At 36.8% G+C, this 20,844-nt stretch overlaps 1 long non-coding RNA gene across 1 annotated transcript in view; it reads left to right on the plus strand.

The window, feature by feature from the left end:
• The window catches only part of LOC131523404 (uncharacterized), a 30,749-nt gene extending 13,315 nt beyond the window's left edge, over window positions 1-17,434 (plus strand). Inside the window, exons 2-3 of the long non-coding RNA XR_009266769.1 lie at window positions 16,626-16,802; window positions 17,123-17,434. This is a non-coding gene — a long non-coding RNA (uncharacterized LOC131523404). The remainder of the gene's footprint in view (window positions 1-16,625; window positions 16,803-17,122) is intronic.
• The last annotated feature ends 3,410 nt before the right edge of the window (window positions 17,435-20,844 follow it).

Below are 20,844 nucleotides of genomic sequence, written 5' to 3' on the forward strand. Positions count from 1 at the left end.
GCAAGTACGCAAATGGAATGACATCAACATAGACTGTAACAATTTTATTTATTTTTTTATTCCTGGTTCTGGCCTGTAGAAAGCTGCTGAATCTCTGAAACTTGCATTTCGTTTTTGCAAACGCTGCATTTCCCAGTGAGCTCTCAGACAGATGTTACCTTTGGAAAACCAGCTGATTTAATACCACAGTCAAATCTATAAACGACCACCTTTAGTTACAGCACTGTCATCTCCACAGGACCACGACACACAAACCGGCTGTTAAATTACTCCTGTGAAAAGGTTCACCTCTTCAGATAGATAGAGATGATGTGATAGGGTCTAAACGATAGGAGAGGAAGGTTGCGTAAAAAGAGAGAACACCAGTTGGAGAGGAAATGAAATCAGAGAATCCATATAGTGGCTCTGTCTGTGCTTGTCTGCTAGATTCTGCCCACGTTTGTCTCTTGAGTCTCATGAAGATGTTATTGCACGTACCGCTCTTGTCCTGCTCAGAAAGAAAAAGAAACTGAAATGGTGTTTGACCTCGATGAAAGGATTCATTATCTGAAAGGTCTAAGGCACTGTTGTGTTTGTTTATTTTTATTTAGTAGTCTGAATTCATGTTACAGTTTCCAGTGTTTCTGTAGTTTAAGGTCTGTGGGACCCCTTTTTCCATACTATTAACAAAAAGCAACCAATATTATATTTATTGCATTATATTTATTAAAGTTTTTTTCAATTGCTTACGCACATTTTCAAAACCATTTTTTTTTTCTTCAGAACTTTACACACAAATCCAAGAATTGCACACACAAAATGCACACAAAATCTCTTGCAAAATGAAGCACTGCATTAAAAATATCACAAACACATCTCAAAAGCAAACATTTGCAAACACCTTTGCCATAATATTAATTCCTTTTAGATTTTTGTGTGTTACATAGAGAGTTGTGTGTTGTGTTTTGCAAAAAGAATTAGCGTATGGTTTTGTAGATTTGGTGTGTAGTTCTGGTGTTTGAGTGTCAGGTTTCAGAAATTGTGTGACAAGTAAAGATTTTGTGTGTAAGCAGTTGAAAAAAAAAACTGTAAAATAGTCTTATTTAAAGTAACTTTGGTCAATTTAATTTTTTTCATTGATTTGTATTACTAATAACTGTTTAGTCAATCCTCTTCTCCTTATTATTAATAATAGTCACTAATATTTCAGTCCACAACAAATTGTCAAACCGCAAGTTTATATGTGTGTGTGTGTGTGTGTGTGTGTGTGTGTGTGTGTTTGTATTTATTTGTGCTAAGGCACTACCACCCTTGCCACTTCAGAAAATAAATAACTGAAACTTTTATATCAATTATATTAATATAATTTATTGTACTTATTAAAGTTATATTAAAATATATACACTGTGTTTTTCATTTCAGAGGTCACAAGTGTCTGAAAATGTATGGCTCTGTGTTTCTGTTCAGATGTTGTCTTGGGTGTGTGTGTGTGTGTGTGTGTGTTGGAAACTAAGTGTAATAATTAAATATTGATTTTTAGGAGCTCTTGACTTTTATGAAATTGATCTATTTCAGGAGTTTCAAAAACTAGGCCTCCTCTGACAAAATCTTTGCAGATATATATTTTTTTTACAAATACAATAAATGAATTATAAATGATATACAGCAAATGTCAAAAAATACAGGGCTCTGCAATCTGGTGCCATTTCATCAAGTTTTTTGGCATTATTTTATTGTTTTATTTTAGCTGTAGAAACTATTTAATCTGATGATCATCGATAGCCTTCAATTCAGTCTGACAAAACGAAACACAAAAAAATACTTACGTACTGCTTAGAACTTTCCTGTCATAATATCTGCAGGTTTATCACTTTGAATACATAGCTTGTATTTATTACTTGACACATACATGCATGAACACACAATCACACGCTCAAACACACTCACTCTCGTCTTGAGCAAAAAATAACAGAATGTTTCCCCTGAGTCCATTGCCCTTGTGCTCTGGCGTTCATTCATGTTGGCACTCGGCCACTCTGAAGTCTCGCAGAAAGTGCCGCCACCTGCTGTGATTTCACGCCCGAGGTGAGTGGGCATAGGACTGCACCACTGCAGCAGAGCAGCAGAGGGCCACACATCAATCTGGTCTGCTGACCTCTGACAGACTGGCCACAGGACCCAATTAAGGATAGAAACACACGCAAACACTCACACTTTAATTATTGACGTTATGGAGGAGCTGTCATGTTAGTCGGATTACAGTTGGGACCCAGGGTTACAGTGTCAAAACCTGCTGGTACAATTTCTTTCTCTCATTCTTTATATTTGCCTATGATATTTGTATATGTTACTTCAGCAACATTGTTTTTCTAACCAAATCATAAAGGATTTGTTAGGCTAGTAGCTAAATAATCCCTCCTAAATATTTAAGCAGGATGGTAACGTGTTATTTTATTGTGTTTTTGTTTCTTTATTACTATATGTATTATATATATTATTTTTTGCACCTCAACGTTTTCGGAAAAACAATGTTAATGTGAATAAGGTCAGAAAGGCGGCATATTTTATATTATATATTTTTCCCTAGTCATTTGGAAGATGTCTTCTTTTAGGTCAATACGGTAAGTAAGTATCAATAACACGAAGTGCATTAAACATTATATATTATGTCAAGGTTTCCCAAACTGGGTTTGTGAAGAAACTGCAGGCAGTTTATGAGTTTAATGAAAAGCTAATAATTAATTAAAACATCAAATGTTAAATTAAAACAATTTTAAAATGAATCAAAATAAAACACTTACTAAAAAAAGGAAATATTTTATTTGTTTATCTGCATGTCATGTGACCATAACTAACATAAAAAAATCATGAACATGCAAATGTGCTTCATTGTTAAAATATTTATTTTAAAATATCAGGGGTACTTCAAATAAAAATATATTAGGTGAAAGATAACAAAAAAGTTGGTGAATTTGTGCATTGTGCATAGTCTGATTACAGTATTTTAAAATGTAATCTAATCTAATTACAAGTACTTCATTTTTGGAATCTGATTACGTAATCTGTATATTACGTATATATATATATATATATATATATATATATATATATATATATATATATATATATATATATATATATATATATATATATATATATATATATATATATATATATATATATATATATATATATATATATATATACACACAGTCATGGCCAAAAACATCGGCACCCTTGGTAAATATGATCAAAGAAGGCTGTGAAAATTAATCTGCATTGTTAATCCTTTTCATCTTTTATTTAAAAAAAGAAAGAACACCTGACAAGAGATCAGAGACCATTCCTTCATCCAGAATCACTCCAGACCCTTTAGATTCCCAGCTCCATGTTGGTGCTTCTCCTCTTCAGTTCACTCACTCATTTTCTATAGGGTTCAGGTCAGAGGACTGGAATGGCCATAGCAGAAGCTTGGTTTTGTGCTCAGTGACCCATTTTTGTGTTGTTTTTGAGGTTTATGTTTGGATTATTGTATGGTTGGTAGATCCAAACATGGCCCATTATAAGATTTCTAACAGAGTCAGTCACTTATTGATTTTTTTATATGTTGGTATTTGATAGAATCCATTATGCCATGTGTCTAAACAAGATGTCCAGGACCTCCAGCAGAAATATAGGCCCACAACATAAAAAATACAGCAGTATATTTCATTGTACACATGGGGTACTTTTTATCCCCGTGTTCACCAAACCCATCTTGAGTGTTAAAAAGCTCATTTTTTTTGTTTCATCTGACCATAGAAGCCAGTCCCATTTTAAATTCCAGTCATGTCTGACAACTGAACATGCTGGAGTTTGTTTTTGGATGAGCGAGGAGAATTTTTCTTGAAACCCTCTCAAACAACATGTGATGATGTAGGTGCTGTTTGACAATTTTTTTTTTAAAGGTTTTCTGCCCCCGAGACTCAACTATTTTCTGCAATTCTCCAGCTGTGGTCCTTGGAGAGTCTTTAGCCACTCAAACTCTCTTCCTCACCGTGCATTAGGACGATATAGACACACGTCCTCTTCCAGGCAGTTTCGTAACATTTTATTTTGATTGGAAATTCTTAATTATTGCCCTGATGGTGGAAATGGGAATTTTCACTGCTCTAGCTCTTTTCTTAAAGCCACTTCGCTAATTTGTGAAGCTCAATTATCTTTTGCTGCACATCAGAAATATATTCTTTGTTTTTTCTCATTGTGATGGATGATTAAGGGATTTTGGGCTTTGTTTTCCCTCCTATTTATATTTCTGTGAAACAGAAAGCCATGGCTGGATAATTTCATGTTCATAATCAGCCTGGAGTGCTCAAAATTGTGAATATGAATGGGAATATACTTCAGAGATATTTTACTCATAAGAATTTCTAGGGGTGCCAATAATTGTGTCCAACGTGTTTTTGAGAAAAACATTTTTTCATAATGATATTTCCCCCCATTTTAAATTCTTATTATCCAATGAAAGGTTAGATTTTTGTGAATTTTTTCAAATAAAAGATCAAAAGGATTAACAATGCAGATTAATTTTCACAGCTTTCTTTGATCATATTTACCAAGGGTCCCGATATTTTTGGCCATGACTGTATATATGTGTGTGTGTGTGTGTATGTACTGTAGACTCCAGAATGTCAAAATACAAGACATGTAGGGATATACTGTATACAAAAATAAATAAATTTAAGAAAAAGAAAGAAAAAATATGACAAATTAACCATAAAAGATGAATTTCTAGGTTGGTTTTTGGTAGTTTGTGCTGGACTAGACATGCCCTTCTCTAGCAAAACTGTCACCAATGCATTTTAAGGGGCCCTGAAAGTCTCTAAGGAATGGCATTCCTGAGACCACTATCTAAAACACAACATATGCTAGTGCCCAGCTGTGCTTTTCATTTATTAATTTATTTTAGGAGCGGGGTCTGCGACTGGATGGCCAAAGGTTGCAGATTCAGTCCCAGCAGGGGGCATCCTGTGATTTGGAGAGTAACAGACACAAGCATCTAAACATTGTGCCATTTAGCAAGGCATTTAAGTCCTGAAAGCTTGAGGCAGACTGTTCCTGCATCTGGCAAACTGAGATACAAAGATGGGTGAAATGTGTCCGCTAAATGCCAAGTACCCTATTGTTCACAGCAACCGGCCTGACATGTACTCTGTGCTCCCTTCTGAGGTAATTATTCCAATCAAAATATATGGACATTGTTGTAAACAGTTTTGGTTCACCAAGATCCTTAAAGTAAGCTAATGTTTTTCCTTTTTTCACCTTGCAATATTCCACAGATAATTTAAACCCTTTGGCAAACAGTATCTGATTCCTCTCAGCACTGTGCTTTGATTCTGCCAGACTCTCACCCCTCCTCTTCCTGTCTCCAAGGTGACCTCAACGTTAAACCGGGCGCTGTGGGATGTGAAGACTCACCGTTGCTGTGGTGTTCTTCAAGGCTAGGGCAATTGCTCCCCGTCACCATCCACTAAGAGCCCTGCCATGGCCCAGCGGAGCACCGTCACCCAGATTCAGGATGATGGATGGAATCTATGAAGAGACTGTCAGAGGAAAAGAGGAGGAGAGAGGAAAGGAAGGATTAAACGGAGGGAGAGAAAAGAGAAGGAAAGCCTCAGAGAATAGATTGAATGAGGAAAGGAAACTCGGGAAGGTAAAGACAGAGCAAGAGGAAAGAATGGAAAATAGAGGAGACATTTAATATCGTATTTTTCCTCTGCTCTGAAGACATCTCTTTCCCTCTAGGACTGAGATTCCCGCTGTCATTTGTACTTCTCTCTCTCTTCGCACTTTCGATACCTTAATGCGGTAGGCATTTCAGACATCTGAGAACCTCCATAAATCACTCGCTGCTCAGAGGAAGACCTACTTGTCCTTTTCCCGGCCCCGTGAAAACCAGTCAGGTGTTTCTGGTTTTCGCAGGGTTCAATCTGAGCAGATAACAGGAGGATAGACTGTACAACGCAGCAGTCCAGAGTAGTTGACAGAGATTGAAGAAAAGAGAGAGAGGCAGATGGCAACTGTGGAGACGTTTTTGGAGGCAGCTCAGATGGAGGCACCGCTTCTTTGATGTTGAGGCTTTGAGCTATATGTATAATGGGGTTTAAAGATCGGCCGGTCTAACACGCTGGAGTCCAACCAGAACACATTCAAACTTTGATTCTGCTGCAGTCATCAGAAAGAACAGAGGAGCGGGGAGAGAGAATTAGATTTACCACAAGAGAAGCACCTCAGTGCCCTACTTAAAAAAGAGATGAAGGGATTGGATAAGCAGTATCTCAGAGTGCTAATATAACTTGGAGGCACAGTCACACCTGCGCAAGCACCTCCGGAAATGGTTCTCACACTCACTGTTAACCGAGACCACCAGGTCAGAGAGTCAGTAAAGTGGGTGTCCTGGTTAAATTGTTAAATATATAGATACTCAGTAATATACACACTACTGTAAAAAAAAAAAAAAAGATTTTTTTTCATACTTTTCTTCAGCAATGATGATCGAAAGTGACAGAAAAGATCTTTATAATGTTACATAAAATCTATTTCAAATAAATGCTGTTCTTTTGAATTTCCAAAAAAAAATAAAAATAATTATATATATATGTATATATATATATATATAGCTTTGTTATCACAGGAATTAAATACATTTTAAATGTATTTTAAAATTGTAATCAGTTATTTTATTAAATTTCACAGTATTACAGTTTTACTGTATTTTTGACAAAATAAATGCTTCCTAGGTGAGCATAAAAGACTACTTTCAAAAACATTTAAAAAATCTTACAGACCCCAAATCTTTGAACAGTAGATTACGGTTTAGCCACCATACAACAAATAAATTGCAATAATTGTTGGGGTTATTTTGCTTAAAATAAATAAAAATGCTGTTGTTTGGAAAAAAAAAAGAGAAAGAGAGATAGATCAGGTATGATACTTGGTATTAAAGCCTTTACTGTATGCATAATGCATTATAAATGGTTATTAAAGGGTATAATGCATTGCAATTATTCATTAAGTGCATTGTAATGCATTATATCTTGTCATGAATAATGGTGTAACAGTGAATTGATAAGTGTTAGAATGTATTAACTGTGGTTACAATTATTCATGAGATTGTACAGTGCATTGTAAGATGCATTACAAGGCATAATTAATACATTAAAAATACGGTAGCACTTTATTTTACAGTACGTGTACTTCCCTGGTACGTACATGGTAAATATCTTGTACCTACAGGCAAATGAGCGGTAACACAAAGTACTTACCTGAGGTCTATTTACATGGTAACAAATAAGAAACACAGCTGTACTTAACAGTCGTACATGCATGGTAATTAGTTTGTACATACAGACAAGTGTGGATAAGAACGGTCACTTACAGGTAGTGCCCGTACATGGTAACTAATTAGATACTTTACTGTACTTACTAATGTGTATACATGGTAAATATGTAGTACTTACTGACAAGTGGTTACAAACAGGCAGGCCCTTACAGTATCCATATATGGTAACTAATAAGACACATTACTGTACATACTAATGGTATGTACATGGTAAATATGTAGCACCTACGGAAAAATGTGCTATTATGTGGTAACAAACAAGACACACACTGTACTTGGTATACACGTGGTAAATATGTAATACTTACAAACAAGTGTGTGTTAATGTTAAATTGCTCTCCACAACAGTGCTTACAAAGTTTGAAGAAATGGTAATTCCTGTGTAATGTTTATGCAAAATGGTGCACTTTATTTTACAGTCCTATTTCCATATTGTGGAGAGCAATTTAACATTAACACACACTTGTTTGTAAGTACTACATATTTACCACGTGTATACCAAGTACAGTATGTGTCTTGTTGTTACCACAAAATAGCACATTTTTCCGTAGGTGCTACACATTTACCATGTACATACCATTAGTATGTACAGCAATGTGTCTTATTAGTTACCATATACGGATACTGTAAGGACGTGCCTGTTTGTACCCACTTGTCCGTAAGTACCAAGTATTTACCATGTGTATATACATTAGTAAGTACAGTAAAGTATCTAATTATTTACCATGTACAGGCACTACCTGTAAGTGACCGTTCTTACCCACACTTGTCTGTATGTACAAACTAATTACCATGCATGTACGACTGTTACAGCCGTGTTTCTTATTTGTTACCATGTACATACACTTCAGGTAAGTACCTTGCACTCATTTGTCTGTAGGTACAAGATATTTACCATGTATGTACCAGGGAAGTACACGTACTGAAAAATAAAGTGCTACCATTTGGATTCCTAGTTGAGGTTAGTTGAGCTATCAGTTGGATTACTAACAGATTATTAAAATGCATGCAAGCATAGCTACTAGTAGTTTTTAATGTGGTGGAGCTGCAAGCATGCACATCATTGTGTCCAGTGGGACTGCAAAATGACAGAAGGCCTGCTACATGAATCAGTCACATTTCCTTTGTGTAGGTCACAGATGCTGTGCTTATTAGGTAGCATTTAGCATGTGTTTGCCTGGCACAGTGATTTCCGGTGCACTAATTGCAGGGTTGGTCCCTCTGGAGCAGCCTGGGGTTAAGTGCCGTGCTCGAGGGCGCAGTGGTGATAAGGGAGAATAGGGATCTCAATAACACTCAATTTCCATGGTCACACCTACTTGATTCAACCTACAATTCTTTGTGTCAGCAAACCAGATCCTTAACAATTAGAGTACAATCACCCCGTGTCTATGTTTTGGCTACATTGTGGGGACCAAATGTCCCCCATGAGGACAGTAAAACCTGAAACCACCTATGGCTTTATAACATACTAAAACAAATTTATAAACATACTAAATAATGAACGTGCAGAAAGGATATGTGAGGATTAAGTTTAGTGTAGGAATATGCTAGTGGATTTAGCAGTAGTGTTAGCAAATGGAAAATATAATTAGCTTAGTACAAAAACAATAGAAAAGTTAATGGAAGTCATGATATAGAATCAGTCACCTTGGTACATGGACACAATGTTTTTGTTTTTTTCTAGCTTACCATGGTATTCTTTGAAGTATCTTCTAAAAGCCATAGTAGGCCAATATAATGGTAACCAGTACCAATGTGTCTTGATATTATATCCATTATATACAGTGGGTACGGAAAGTATTCAGACCCCCTTAAATTTTTCACTCTTTGTTATATTGCAGCCATTTGCTAAAATCATTTAAGTTCATTTTTTTTCCTCATTAATGTACACACAGCACCCCATATTGACAGAAAAACACAGAATTGTTGACATTTTTGCAGATTTATTAAAAAAGAAAAACTGAAATATCACATGGTCCTATTCAGACCCTTTGCTCAGTATTTAGTAGAAGCACCCTTTTGATCTAATACAGCCATGAGTCTTTTTTGGAAAGATGCAACAAGTTTTTCACACCTGGATTTGGGGATCCTCTGCCATTCCTCCTCGCAGATCCTCTCCAGTTCTGTCAGGTTGGATGGTAAACGTTGGTGGACAGCCATTTTTAGATCTCTCCAGAGATGCTCAATTGGGTTTAAGTCAGGGCTCTGGCTGGGCCATTCAAGAACAGTCACGGAGTTGTTGTGAAGCCACTTCTTCGTTATTTTAGCTGTGTGCTTAGGGTCATTGTCTTGTTGGAAGGTAAACCTTCGGCCCAGTCTGAGGTCCTGAGCACTCTGGAGAAGGTTTTCGTCCAGGATATCCCTGTACTTGGCCGCATTCATCTTTCCCTCGATTGCAATCAGTCGTCCTGTCCCTGCAGCTGAAAAACACCCCCACAGCATGATGCTGCCACCACCATGCTTCACTGTTGGGACTGTATTGGACAGGTGATGAGCAGTGCCTGGTTTTCGCCACACATACCGCTTAGAATTAAGGCCAAAAAGTTCTATCTTGGTCTAATCAGACCAGAGAATCTTATTTCTCACCATCTTGGAGTCCTCCATGCGGGCTTTCATGTGTCTTGCACTGAGGAGAGGCTTCCGTCGGGCCACTCTGCCATAAAGCCCCGACTAGTGGAGGGCTGCAGTGATGGTTGACTTTCTACAACTTTCTCCCATCTCCCGACTGCATCTCTGGAGCTCAGCCACAGTGATCTTTGGGTTGTTCTTTACCTCTCTCACCAAGGCTCTTGGAAGGGTTCTAGGAAGGGTTCTGGTCGTCCCAAACGTCTTCCATTTAAGGATTATGGAGGCCACTGTGCTCTTAGGAACTTTAAGTGCAGCAGAAATGTTTTTGTAACCTTGGCCAGATCTGTGCCTTGCCACAATTCTGTCTCTGAGCTCTTCAGGCAGTTCCTTTGACCTCATGATTCTCATTTGCTCTGACATGCACTGTGAGCTGTAAGGTCTTATATAGACAGGTGTGTGGCTTTCCTAATCAAGTCCAATCAGTATAATCAAACACAGCTGGACTCAAATGAAGGTGTAGAACCATCTCAAGGATGATCAGAAGAAATGGACAGCACCTGAGTTAAATATATGAGTGTCACAGCAAAGGGTCTGAATACTTAGGACCATGTGATATTTCAGTTTTTCTTTTTAATAAATCTGCAAAATGTCAACAATTCTGTGTTTTCTGTCAATATGGGGTGCTGTGTGTACATTGAGGAAAAAAATGAACTTAAATGATTTTAGCAAATGGCTGCAATATAACAAAGAGTGAAAAATTTAAGGGGGTCTGAATACTTTCCGTACCCACTGTATATAAGTAAAAATAAACATTGTTTTACTACAAATAAAACCAAAAAATCATGGTTACTATACACTATAAAAAATGACTGTGATTTTAACGGTAAAAAAATGTGAAAATGCTAAAGTAAAAACCTGTTAAATGGTTAACGGTAAGTTCCTGTAAAATTTACAGGGAAAAACGTAAACTGACGTTCCCAGAATTCCATGCATTGCATTTAAAATTTTGTTTGAATTTGATGTTTTTTCTTTGAAATAACTGTTTCTTCTTAGTTTTTTTCTTATCGGTTATGTTTATTAGAGTTGTATGTTACATCTAATTTGTTAAATTAATGTTTATTGCATATTTCAGTTTAATGAGTCTCACCATGATGGTGTTTAGTGTTTGTGTGAATGACACTGTGCACCTTCTATATATTATTATTATTATTATTTAAAAGCTGCTTGTGATGGGCTTTGGTTCATCATGTGACTTTCTCATCACCAACAGATTTCAGTACTTTAATAGGTTGGTATATTAACATTATATCAGTTAATGAAATAACGGTATTTAACTGTAAATTTAAGTAAAAACCGTACAACCTAAAATGTTGTTACCGTATTTTTACGGTAAAGTTCTGGCAACCATGTTTTTACCGTAAATTTTACTGAATTTTTTTTTACAGTGTAGTTAAACCATGCTAACCAGAAATTAACCATAGACTAACCATAGTTTAGCAATGGTATTTTTAAAACTGTAAAACTGTGGTTATAGAAATGGTAATCAATATACCAAAAACAACAAAAAAACATGGTTACTACAATAAAACCATGGTTAATTTTTGTGAGGGTTATAATATTATCCTCCAATCCATCACTGTATAAAGTACTTTTTTGTGAGGGTCAATTGAAGGATATGGCATGCTAGCTCTAAATTAGCACAGACTGTACTCTCAGTACTATCCTAACGTCTCTTTTCCCCTTAATTAATTTTTTGTCCCTTCTTGTCTAAACCATCATGAGCGAGGGAATGCTTGCGCAAATGCTGTAGGGGCACATTGTGAATTTTGTAGTTTAATCATGTTCTGCTCTAATGGATTTAATGTAAAGCAGAGGAGAGCAGCTGGCATCAGGCCAAGTAGCTAAAGCAGCTAAATACAATCAGGCTAGCGCTGTCAGGCTAATGTTACCACAGCTCTCAGCTACAGAACGTTTTACGTCAAACCCTGATTTAGACTCTGTCGCATCTTTTGTCATCTTGAGTAATGGTTCAGCCATGAAATCACTTTTAGGTGTCTTTTATTATGACAGTAGCAATAGCTGTGTATAGTCAGTTGCTAAACTTGATCCTATACTTTCAAAATTTTTATCTCATTTATCACGATTTCCCATTTTTGTTAGGTTGTGTGTGTTTACATTGCTAAACTTGATTTTTATGACTGTGAAGAAAACATTTGAATGCTAGCTCCTCAATGCGAGGCTAAAATTCTTGAAATATCACTGGACTTGTTCCTCCTTCGTTCTACTAGTTCTACGCATTCTTGTTGTAAATGATTAAAAGCACTATTTGTACTTCAATATTTGTTTTTTTCCAAGTATAATAGCCTACTTAAAAAATCCCAAGTTGACACTTTGCTAGCACATATAAATGTTTCTTTCACTCCTGCGAGGGAAATATCCACAACTCATCATTCACTGCAGAAACATATTCATTTATATTTATTCTGAGATGAGAGGTCCATAAGCAACAATATGAGGTAGTAATGGTTTGTTTTTCACATATTACGGCAATTTGAGAAGTCAAAACGCATTATGCCCTCCTGATGAAATGCATTGAAAATAGCTGATGCTTCTCTCAGGCAGTGTTTCTGTGTGTGTGTATAAGGATAGATTACCCTTGAGATTTGTTCTGATAAGAAAAACATGCAAAAATGAAAAAGAGCTGAATCTTGGCTTATGAATGATTTATGAAGCATCAAGCCTTTGACTCGTTATGGATCAGTTCCATCATTTTTCGTTGCCTCCGTTGCAACGGGCCAGAGGGTCAAGATTCTAGGCAAAGTATAACACAATTTAATACATAAACAAACATGGTTGAAGAGATACTCAGCTCAGCGGGAGGGCAAAATATGTTTGTTTGTTTTTTTGATCCTAGAATGAGGATCTGAATTGTAATGATTCCAAAAAATGGTTAAGGCACATTGCTTAACCACTGTGCCCTCAGAAATATAACTCCAAAGCCAATGAATTTTTTTTTTTCATTCATTTGCAATTCTTTGAGGTGACTGTGAACATCAGTTTTGACTGTTACAGTTTAGATTGTATGTAGAACTCACGTTTTGCATTGAGTGGCACAGAATTATAACCCCAATAAACACTGATGGTCTGATGCTATGAGGGTGGATCTATACCATGTACAATGGCTTCAATCAGTGAAGTTATCATATAGCCTATATATGCACGATTACAGTTGGAAAAATACCTGAAGTATACACTGTCATTTACACTTTTGTTAACCTAGCCGCAATGAATCATGCTAACTACTAAGTCTTAATTACATGCAGTAATTTGTAGCAATGCAATTTAAGCACGTGATGCGTTAGAAACTTATGTTTTCACCTCTGATTTGTGTAAATTTGTGCATATCCCAGCTTTTTGTACTTCATTGCTTATTTCGATTTGTTGTCAACCCCACGTCTTGTGTTAAAGGTATGCTTACATTTGCGAAACTTCCAATATGAACCCACTGCAAAATCTGTGTAGGAAAAAAAAAATGTTGCTCTTAACTTACGCCTGCTGCTCTACTCCCATATATAATCAGTTGAATTGTTATCTGAACCAAAGCTGGTAATTTCCTCTAACTGCTTTTTTTATATATAGTTCACTCTTTTTACTTTTTTTTTTATCCCTGTCTTTTTTGATTATGATATAAGCTTTATTTGTTTTTAATTCACTTTGTAAATTCATGTGCAACAATTGAAATGTTGATGTGTTCTGCTTTAAAATGTAGTTTGAAATGTAGGTTGAAAGCACTCTTTGTACTTCATGTTGATTTAAACCATCAACTGTAGATTAAACTAATTTGCAACAGATAAATATGTGAAGATGGTATTAAAGTTGGAATAACATGCCGCAAAAAATCAATGAGAAAACAAAATGCATTGCATTTACCTTGGTTTAGCAAGCGGGGAGATGCTACTGATCACAGTGCCAGGGCTGTGTCATTTCGATTAGCTTATCTGTAGTGTTGCATCTCATTTTCCAAATGGAATCTTTGAGTTGCACTTAACGGGATTGCCTGCATTATATCACCTGCAGCGCTGACATCAAACCCCTTCCACACACACATACACACACACGTTCAGTCGTCCAGCAGGCCATGTGTGAGACTCCTGCTGAGTCATTTGTCTGACCACACACCCTTAGAGCAGACACACACATCCATGGGTATTCCTTTCTTTGTTCCTTTCTTTGTCCATCATCTCATGATTGAGTGATGGTGTAATGCTGTTACACTCTCCCCTGGCTATGTTTAGAACAGCATGCTTACTTACTGCATACTGTGCAGTATACAGCCTACTATTTTTTTAGATATGGCATATGAAACGGCATGCTGGAGCTTTCAAAAAGTAGTATGCTACATTGCATGTCTAATTTAGCAAATAGCATCTAGTTATTGCAGTACTAATTTGTCATTTAAAAAAAAAAATTTTTGTGTGTAAAGTATCATCTTGAATTTTAGCAGTGTGAATGAGGTTTTAAAAATCAAGACTGATAGGTTAATTTATTATTCTGGAAATTGGAGATTGGGTTGAGTGCATTTCCAGTGTTCTCCACACATTTTGGAAAATGTTGTAGCTTGTCCTGTTATTTCATGCATACAAATTTTCAGTATATTCTAGTTGCTATTTCCAACTCTTTTCTCCTATTTCTCTTTGTAAATGATTGTAACTCTAAGCTAGCTCATCTTTAAACAGATTATCACCGTGTATATTATACTTAGAGAGACTCTTACAGTAGCTTTTATTAATAACAGTTCAGCAACCCTGAAGACCCAAGGTGCACATTATTTTTTAAAGTGCTTTAGACTCATAAATTAACACTAAGTGAGTCGTGTGAATAATTACATGGCAGCAACATAAACAAAAACCTTTTCTGTTGAATCAAAATAGTGGAAGTTGTACAGCAGAGGACATTTGTAATGAAATAACATGGTGCTATTGCAGTGCCAGTCATTTGCAGCACATTAGATTCTGAATTTTAAACACTCAATGCAGGGGCAAGGTTCTACATGGTGTGTGAGAATCCCATCATGTAGCTGGATTACTTAGATTGGTTCTCATTCTCGAAGGATTTAACCTATAAACCCAACACAATACTTGCCACTGACCAATTCAATGCTGCACTGGTTTGACAGGGAAAAATTGAGTGTAGTGATGTGAGACATGGACCGTGGCCCTGTGGACTGCCTGATGGTTTTATTGTCCCTAAGGGGTGAAGAGCTCTGGAGATTTAAAAATTCACTTGTGTTTTCCTGCCTATCTAAATAACAACTTTATCCCCCACCAGTCAGAAAAGAGGGTCCGAGGGCAAAGTTCCTATTGCAGTCTGCCGTGATGGGATTTGGGGCAAAGAAGTAATGTCAACTATATTGGACCCAACAGCAAACCTGTGCTGCATTGAATTGATACACATTCCTTATGCAATGCATGAGTTCAGCATTAATAACAAGCATCATTAAATATAGAGGTCTTAAAAATACAGTAGTGAAGACACAGCATTCCAGGGAAAAGAAAGGGTGAAAAACTGTAATGCGGAACTGAAATACCAATAAATAACTGTTTTTGGAGAAACAAACCTTAATAAAAATAAAAATTAACATGTTATGTCTGTTAACTGATCAATTGTCAATATTAAAATTCTATATTATTTAAAAAATAAAAAAGATAAAAAACAGTATGAAACGGTGTGAAAATGGATATTCATTTTGAGATTTGCTAAAAATTACAATTTTTTTTTTTAAGGTTAACTTAGGTTATGCTTTTCAGTTAAGTTGTTTAAATTATATAGTTTCATTTAAATTAATCATAAATATCTGATATGAGGCAATAACCAATATGATACTAATTGATTGGACCCCCCAAAAATAAAATCTAAGGAAATGTATAGGAGATGGCCCATTTTACTGCACCTTCCTCCAGCTGATGCATCCCTTGTAATCCAGCGGTTTATTTGTGTGAAGGTTTATGCAATGTCAATATATTCTCTCTCTACTTTAAGCAGGCAGTGCACAGTGTTTCCCACAGAGAGAGCAAAATAGAGAGAGAAGGACTTTTCTCAGCTTTTAATGAGCCTGGGCAGATGTTGAGACAGCTGTAGCTTTGCTTAAAAACATCTCACATCTCTCTGTCATATGCTCACAGTTGAAAATACAAGTATCATACAGTCTCTTATACCTGTGATTTCTAATAAACTGTATTACTTGGCAAGTAATGATAAGTACTAATATATTTAAAATCTAATATATATTTATTAAAATGTCTCTGTGTGTGGTTCTGCATTTGCTTGTTTGTAATGCTTGAGATTTAGGGAAGGATGAGAACAGGTTTCTAGTCTAATTAATTCAGCGTTTAGAATGATTTTTATGGCCCCCGAAGCTATAAAATGTTAACTGAGGGCTGAAATAAAATGATTTAGCTTCTTCTAAATCTCTCCATCTGTGAGTACCATGACTGCACATGCATGACCTCATTACCTGCTGCACTGTCCTCTCTTCCTATGAGTGGACTTGTTAATTTGACCAATTTCATTTCACCAGGAAATAATGAATACATCTTGTTCTGATCTGACCCAAAGACCATTCGATTTAAGCTTAAGTATGTCACTTCTGCAGTGCTAGCACCACTAAATGAACAGTAATAATGTTTTCAAACAGGTATCCTCCATGTTCCTGTTCTGGGTGTTTCCCTGTTGTTGACCCCGGACATTAGGATAATCTCCAGACCATACACAGGAGAAAGCGGTTTAGAGAATGGATGGATTCGTGGTAAAACAAGTTTCCCAAACACCCCATCTGCCATTGATTTGACAAGCAAGAAGTCCCGCCTCAAACGTATGCGACTGGTTGAGCAAATGCTGCTGTTATTATGCTAAAAGCATGTAGAAATTGTGCTATTACCCCAATGTTGTTTACACTCTTTGACTCAGTTGTCTCTGAATATTAAGCTGTGATAGAAAGTTTTGTTTTATCGAAAAATACACATTTTTAGCTTCAAAATTGCTTAAATTTATTAATACATATTGCTTGTCACAGACCGACAGACAGCTAGAGAGAGAGAGAGAGAGAGAGAGAGAATATAATATTGTATTTCAATCAATGTTTTAAACCTGTTTCCATTGGTTGAATAAACCAAAACAATATCTGTGTGGCAGGAAGACTGCAGTTGTATTGATGAGCATATTGATGGCTACAGGAAGAGTCATTTCTCCATGCTGTCCCCTCATCTCATCCTTCTCTTCTACTGCAAGAGACAATCACAACAGAACAAGATTTATTTCACCTCAGCTAAGTACTTAAGAATTTAAAGTGAGTCCACATGCCCTTCCAAGGAAATGGTACATGGACACATATTGGGATTTGAATGGGTGAAAATCCAGGAAAATGGAAAAATTGAGTTATGATGAAAGTGCAGTCAAACATTCAGCAGCCAAGTGTAAAGACTAAAGGAGTATAATAAATTATAAATGCACTCAGTTTGAAATATCAGTGTTGGCCCAGTCATTGTTGACATGTTTTTATGCAGGCAGTTTTGAACTGCTGCAATTGAAGGTGACAGAACCCTCTCTCTAACTCTTTCACTCTAACTTTTTTTGTTGTTGTTTTTTTTTGTTAACTCATTGAGCAATTAGGGAGGCACAATATATCTGTCAGTCCTCTGTCTTGTGTCTTATGTTTCCCGCCCTCATGTTTCCATATTTGGTCATGCTCCTGTCCTTGTTAAGTGTGATTATTAGTTCATTCTTGTCCAGCTGTGTTTTAGTAATTATCTATGATTATCCTGTGTATTTATAGTCCTGTCTGTTCAGTTAGTGTTTGTCTGGTCTACTTGTTACTCCCTGGTGTTCCTGTGTGTCAGCCCTGCCTTGTCTTGCCCTGCCTTGTCTACATTAAAGACTATTATTTTGAAGTTACTCCTCGTGTTCCTCGTTCCTTCCTGCTGTGTGCACTGTGACAATATCAGAGCAATTTACATCATTATCAAACATTGTTAAAATGTTTTAATTGAACAATATTGGATATATATTGCCAGAAGTGAATTTGTCATTTTTCACACTGATTACCTTTATCATCTAATGCTCACTTAAAGTTCATAAAAACAGTAATAATTTAATAGCACTTTTTTTAGTAAATCTCAAAATTAATATCTATTTCCAATTGTCCATTCTAATAATATTACATTATAAATAACATGTAGCATTTATATTGTTCTGTATTGGATATCATAGACATTTTCATTATTTTTGACTTTATCTTAAGTTACTGTACTCTTAACTTTTCTCAAATTTCTAAATTGTTATCCATTTTTCATACTATACATTATAATGATGTACTGCCTATTTACGTGACAATGATTGATTTTAGTTTTTAGGGTATTATTACATTTATTTAGACAAAACGATGTAGAATTTTTATATCGGCCATGCCAGTATTGGTGCATCCCTAATTGTAATCATGAGTTAAAGTTTCCAAAGAAATGCAGAGGCAGGCAGTTATGTGAGGTATTTAAGTTCCCCAACAGGGATTCTGACCAGCCACGTTCTAGTTATAGTGCTGGAATCCTTCCAGCTCACCTTCAGCCTCCACTATTAAGCTAGAACAGATTAAACCTCCTCTCAATTCAACAAGACATCTATTGCTCCACCTTTCTAATGCTGTACTTACCCCCTCCAAGCATCTGTAGAGAAACAACCCCCTACTACTGCAGAAAGCCATCTCACCCTGGCTAAATGGTGAGACTCAATAAATAGCTCCTGCAGACAATTGTCCACACCCTCTGCAGGCTAACCTTATATGCGATGGGTGGGGGAATAGAGAGATTACTGTCTGACGGATACTGTGAAAGGTTTAGTGGTGTAAGAGAGCTCTTCAAAAACCCTTAATAACTCTCATTTCACATTTTCAAGTTCAGCAGAAAAAGATGCAGTGTTACTGGGGGAGGACAGTTTTGCTGCATAATTCATTTTTGATCTGTACGCCCTCAGAAATCAATCACTGCTTTGATTACCATACTGAAGAGGTGCCTGATGTTAAGAGTGTTCTCGATGTTTATGAATTTCCTGGTCAGTTTATTTATACATACATATGTATACATACATATACATACACATACCATTGTTCAAAAGATGAAAACTTACAGTAAAATGTAATTTATTCTTGAGGTGGAGAAGCTGAATTTTCAGCAGTCATTACTCAGTCTTCGGTGTCACATGATACTTCAGAAATCATTTTAATATGCTGATTTGGTGCTCAAGATACATTTTTTATTATCAATGTTGAAAACAGTTGTGCTGCTTAATAATTTTGTGGAATCCCTATAAGGAATCCCTTTTGTGGAAAAATATTAAAAAAACCTGTCGAAACACCATTTGCTCAGTACATAAACAATAGCAGTCAATGGAAAGTGCCTATCATGATAGAAAAACAAATATGTGTGTGTGTACATGTAATCCACTCTGTGCGGCCGTGGTATCATTCTCTCATCAGCTAATAAGCCACCCTGATTATTCTTTGTTTACTGCGTCCATGCTTGACTCCCATTTGCTCGTAGCTGTCAGCAGATTGAAACTGGTGATGGGTCCCACTGGGCTCATCTCATGTATCACACAGGGGACGGAAACTGTCCAACCGTTCCATCAACCTCTGCATTATTACCAGCTCACATGAGTGAAATGTGAGCTGCAGGTAGAATCTTGCCATGGTGAAAATAAAAACAGCATAGCTGGTCATCATCATGGGTGGTTGTGTTTGAGGCAATGACATCCATTGGTAGTTTTAAGAGATTAAGCAGTTTATTTTTGTTGGTTCGATCTCTGAAAAGAGAAAGCCATAGGCCATGACCATTGTGCCCATTAGGTACCTACACTCAGGTCACTCCAGGGGGATTCCAGGTTGCTCAAGGGATAACAGGAATCCCATTAATAAGATAATGATGAGATATAGCAACATAGCATGAAAGTCCTAGTACCTAGATATCCACCGGCTCCTAGAGTATGATGATAAATCAAGATTCTGCTCTACTGGTGATAAAGGATTAGGGAAAAGAAAGGTTCTGGAGTTTTGTTATAGACGTTATGTGTCAGAAACCAGTGCACAGCCATCTTTAAAATTTTGTCTTTGAACTTCCATTTTCACAGCTCTGTATTTTTCTATAGCATCACTGTTGAAGAGTAATTAGCTGGTGAAGTGGATTCACAAATTGTTAACGAAAACCAAAGTTAACGAGTTGTAATCTTCGAAGCGGATGACATAAACGTCAGTATAGGCTGGGAAGATTTTCCCCTTGAGCGAAAGTGATTATATTAGGGTACAATATGTTATATATATTATTATACAATATGCTCAGATCTTAGGGGCCCTTATTAGTGCTCTGAGACTGGGCTTGCAGAGCAGGATGTCCTGTATCTGCTCATAGCACGGCGTGATTGGACACGAACCCCATACACAAGTGAAAAATTCGAAAGGGAACACTCCGGTTACTGAGGTAACCACGGTTTACCTGAGATAACGGAATGAGCGTTGTGTCACTTGCCGTGCTATAAGCCGTGCGAATAGATGACTGTCACTTCAGTCGAATGATCTGATGAATGGCGCTGCGAGCCGCCTTCTATACAGGTCGGCTCCGCCCTTTCTGGCGGGTTAAAGCGCCATTAGCACGGCAAGTGACACAACGCTCATTCCCTTATCTCAGGGAACCGAGGTTATGTCAGTAACCGGAGCGTTCCCTTATATACAGGTCGGCTCCGCCCTTTCTGGCGGGCTAAAGCGCCATTGGTTTGTGCAGCTACACAAACATGAACAAATCGGGCTTCAGTACAGAGTAATACAGGAGTTTTCCCATACACAATGCTCGTTCCCTTATCTCAGGGAACCGAGC

Source organism: Onychostoma macrolepis, chromosome 17 (assembly GCF_012432095.1).
Source record: "Onychostoma macrolepis isolate SWU-2019 chromosome 17, ASM1243209v1, whole genome shotgun sequence".
Classification (NCBI taxonomy): Eukaryota; Metazoa; Chordata; class Actinopteri; order Cypriniformes; family Cyprinidae; genus Onychostoma; species Onychostoma macrolepis.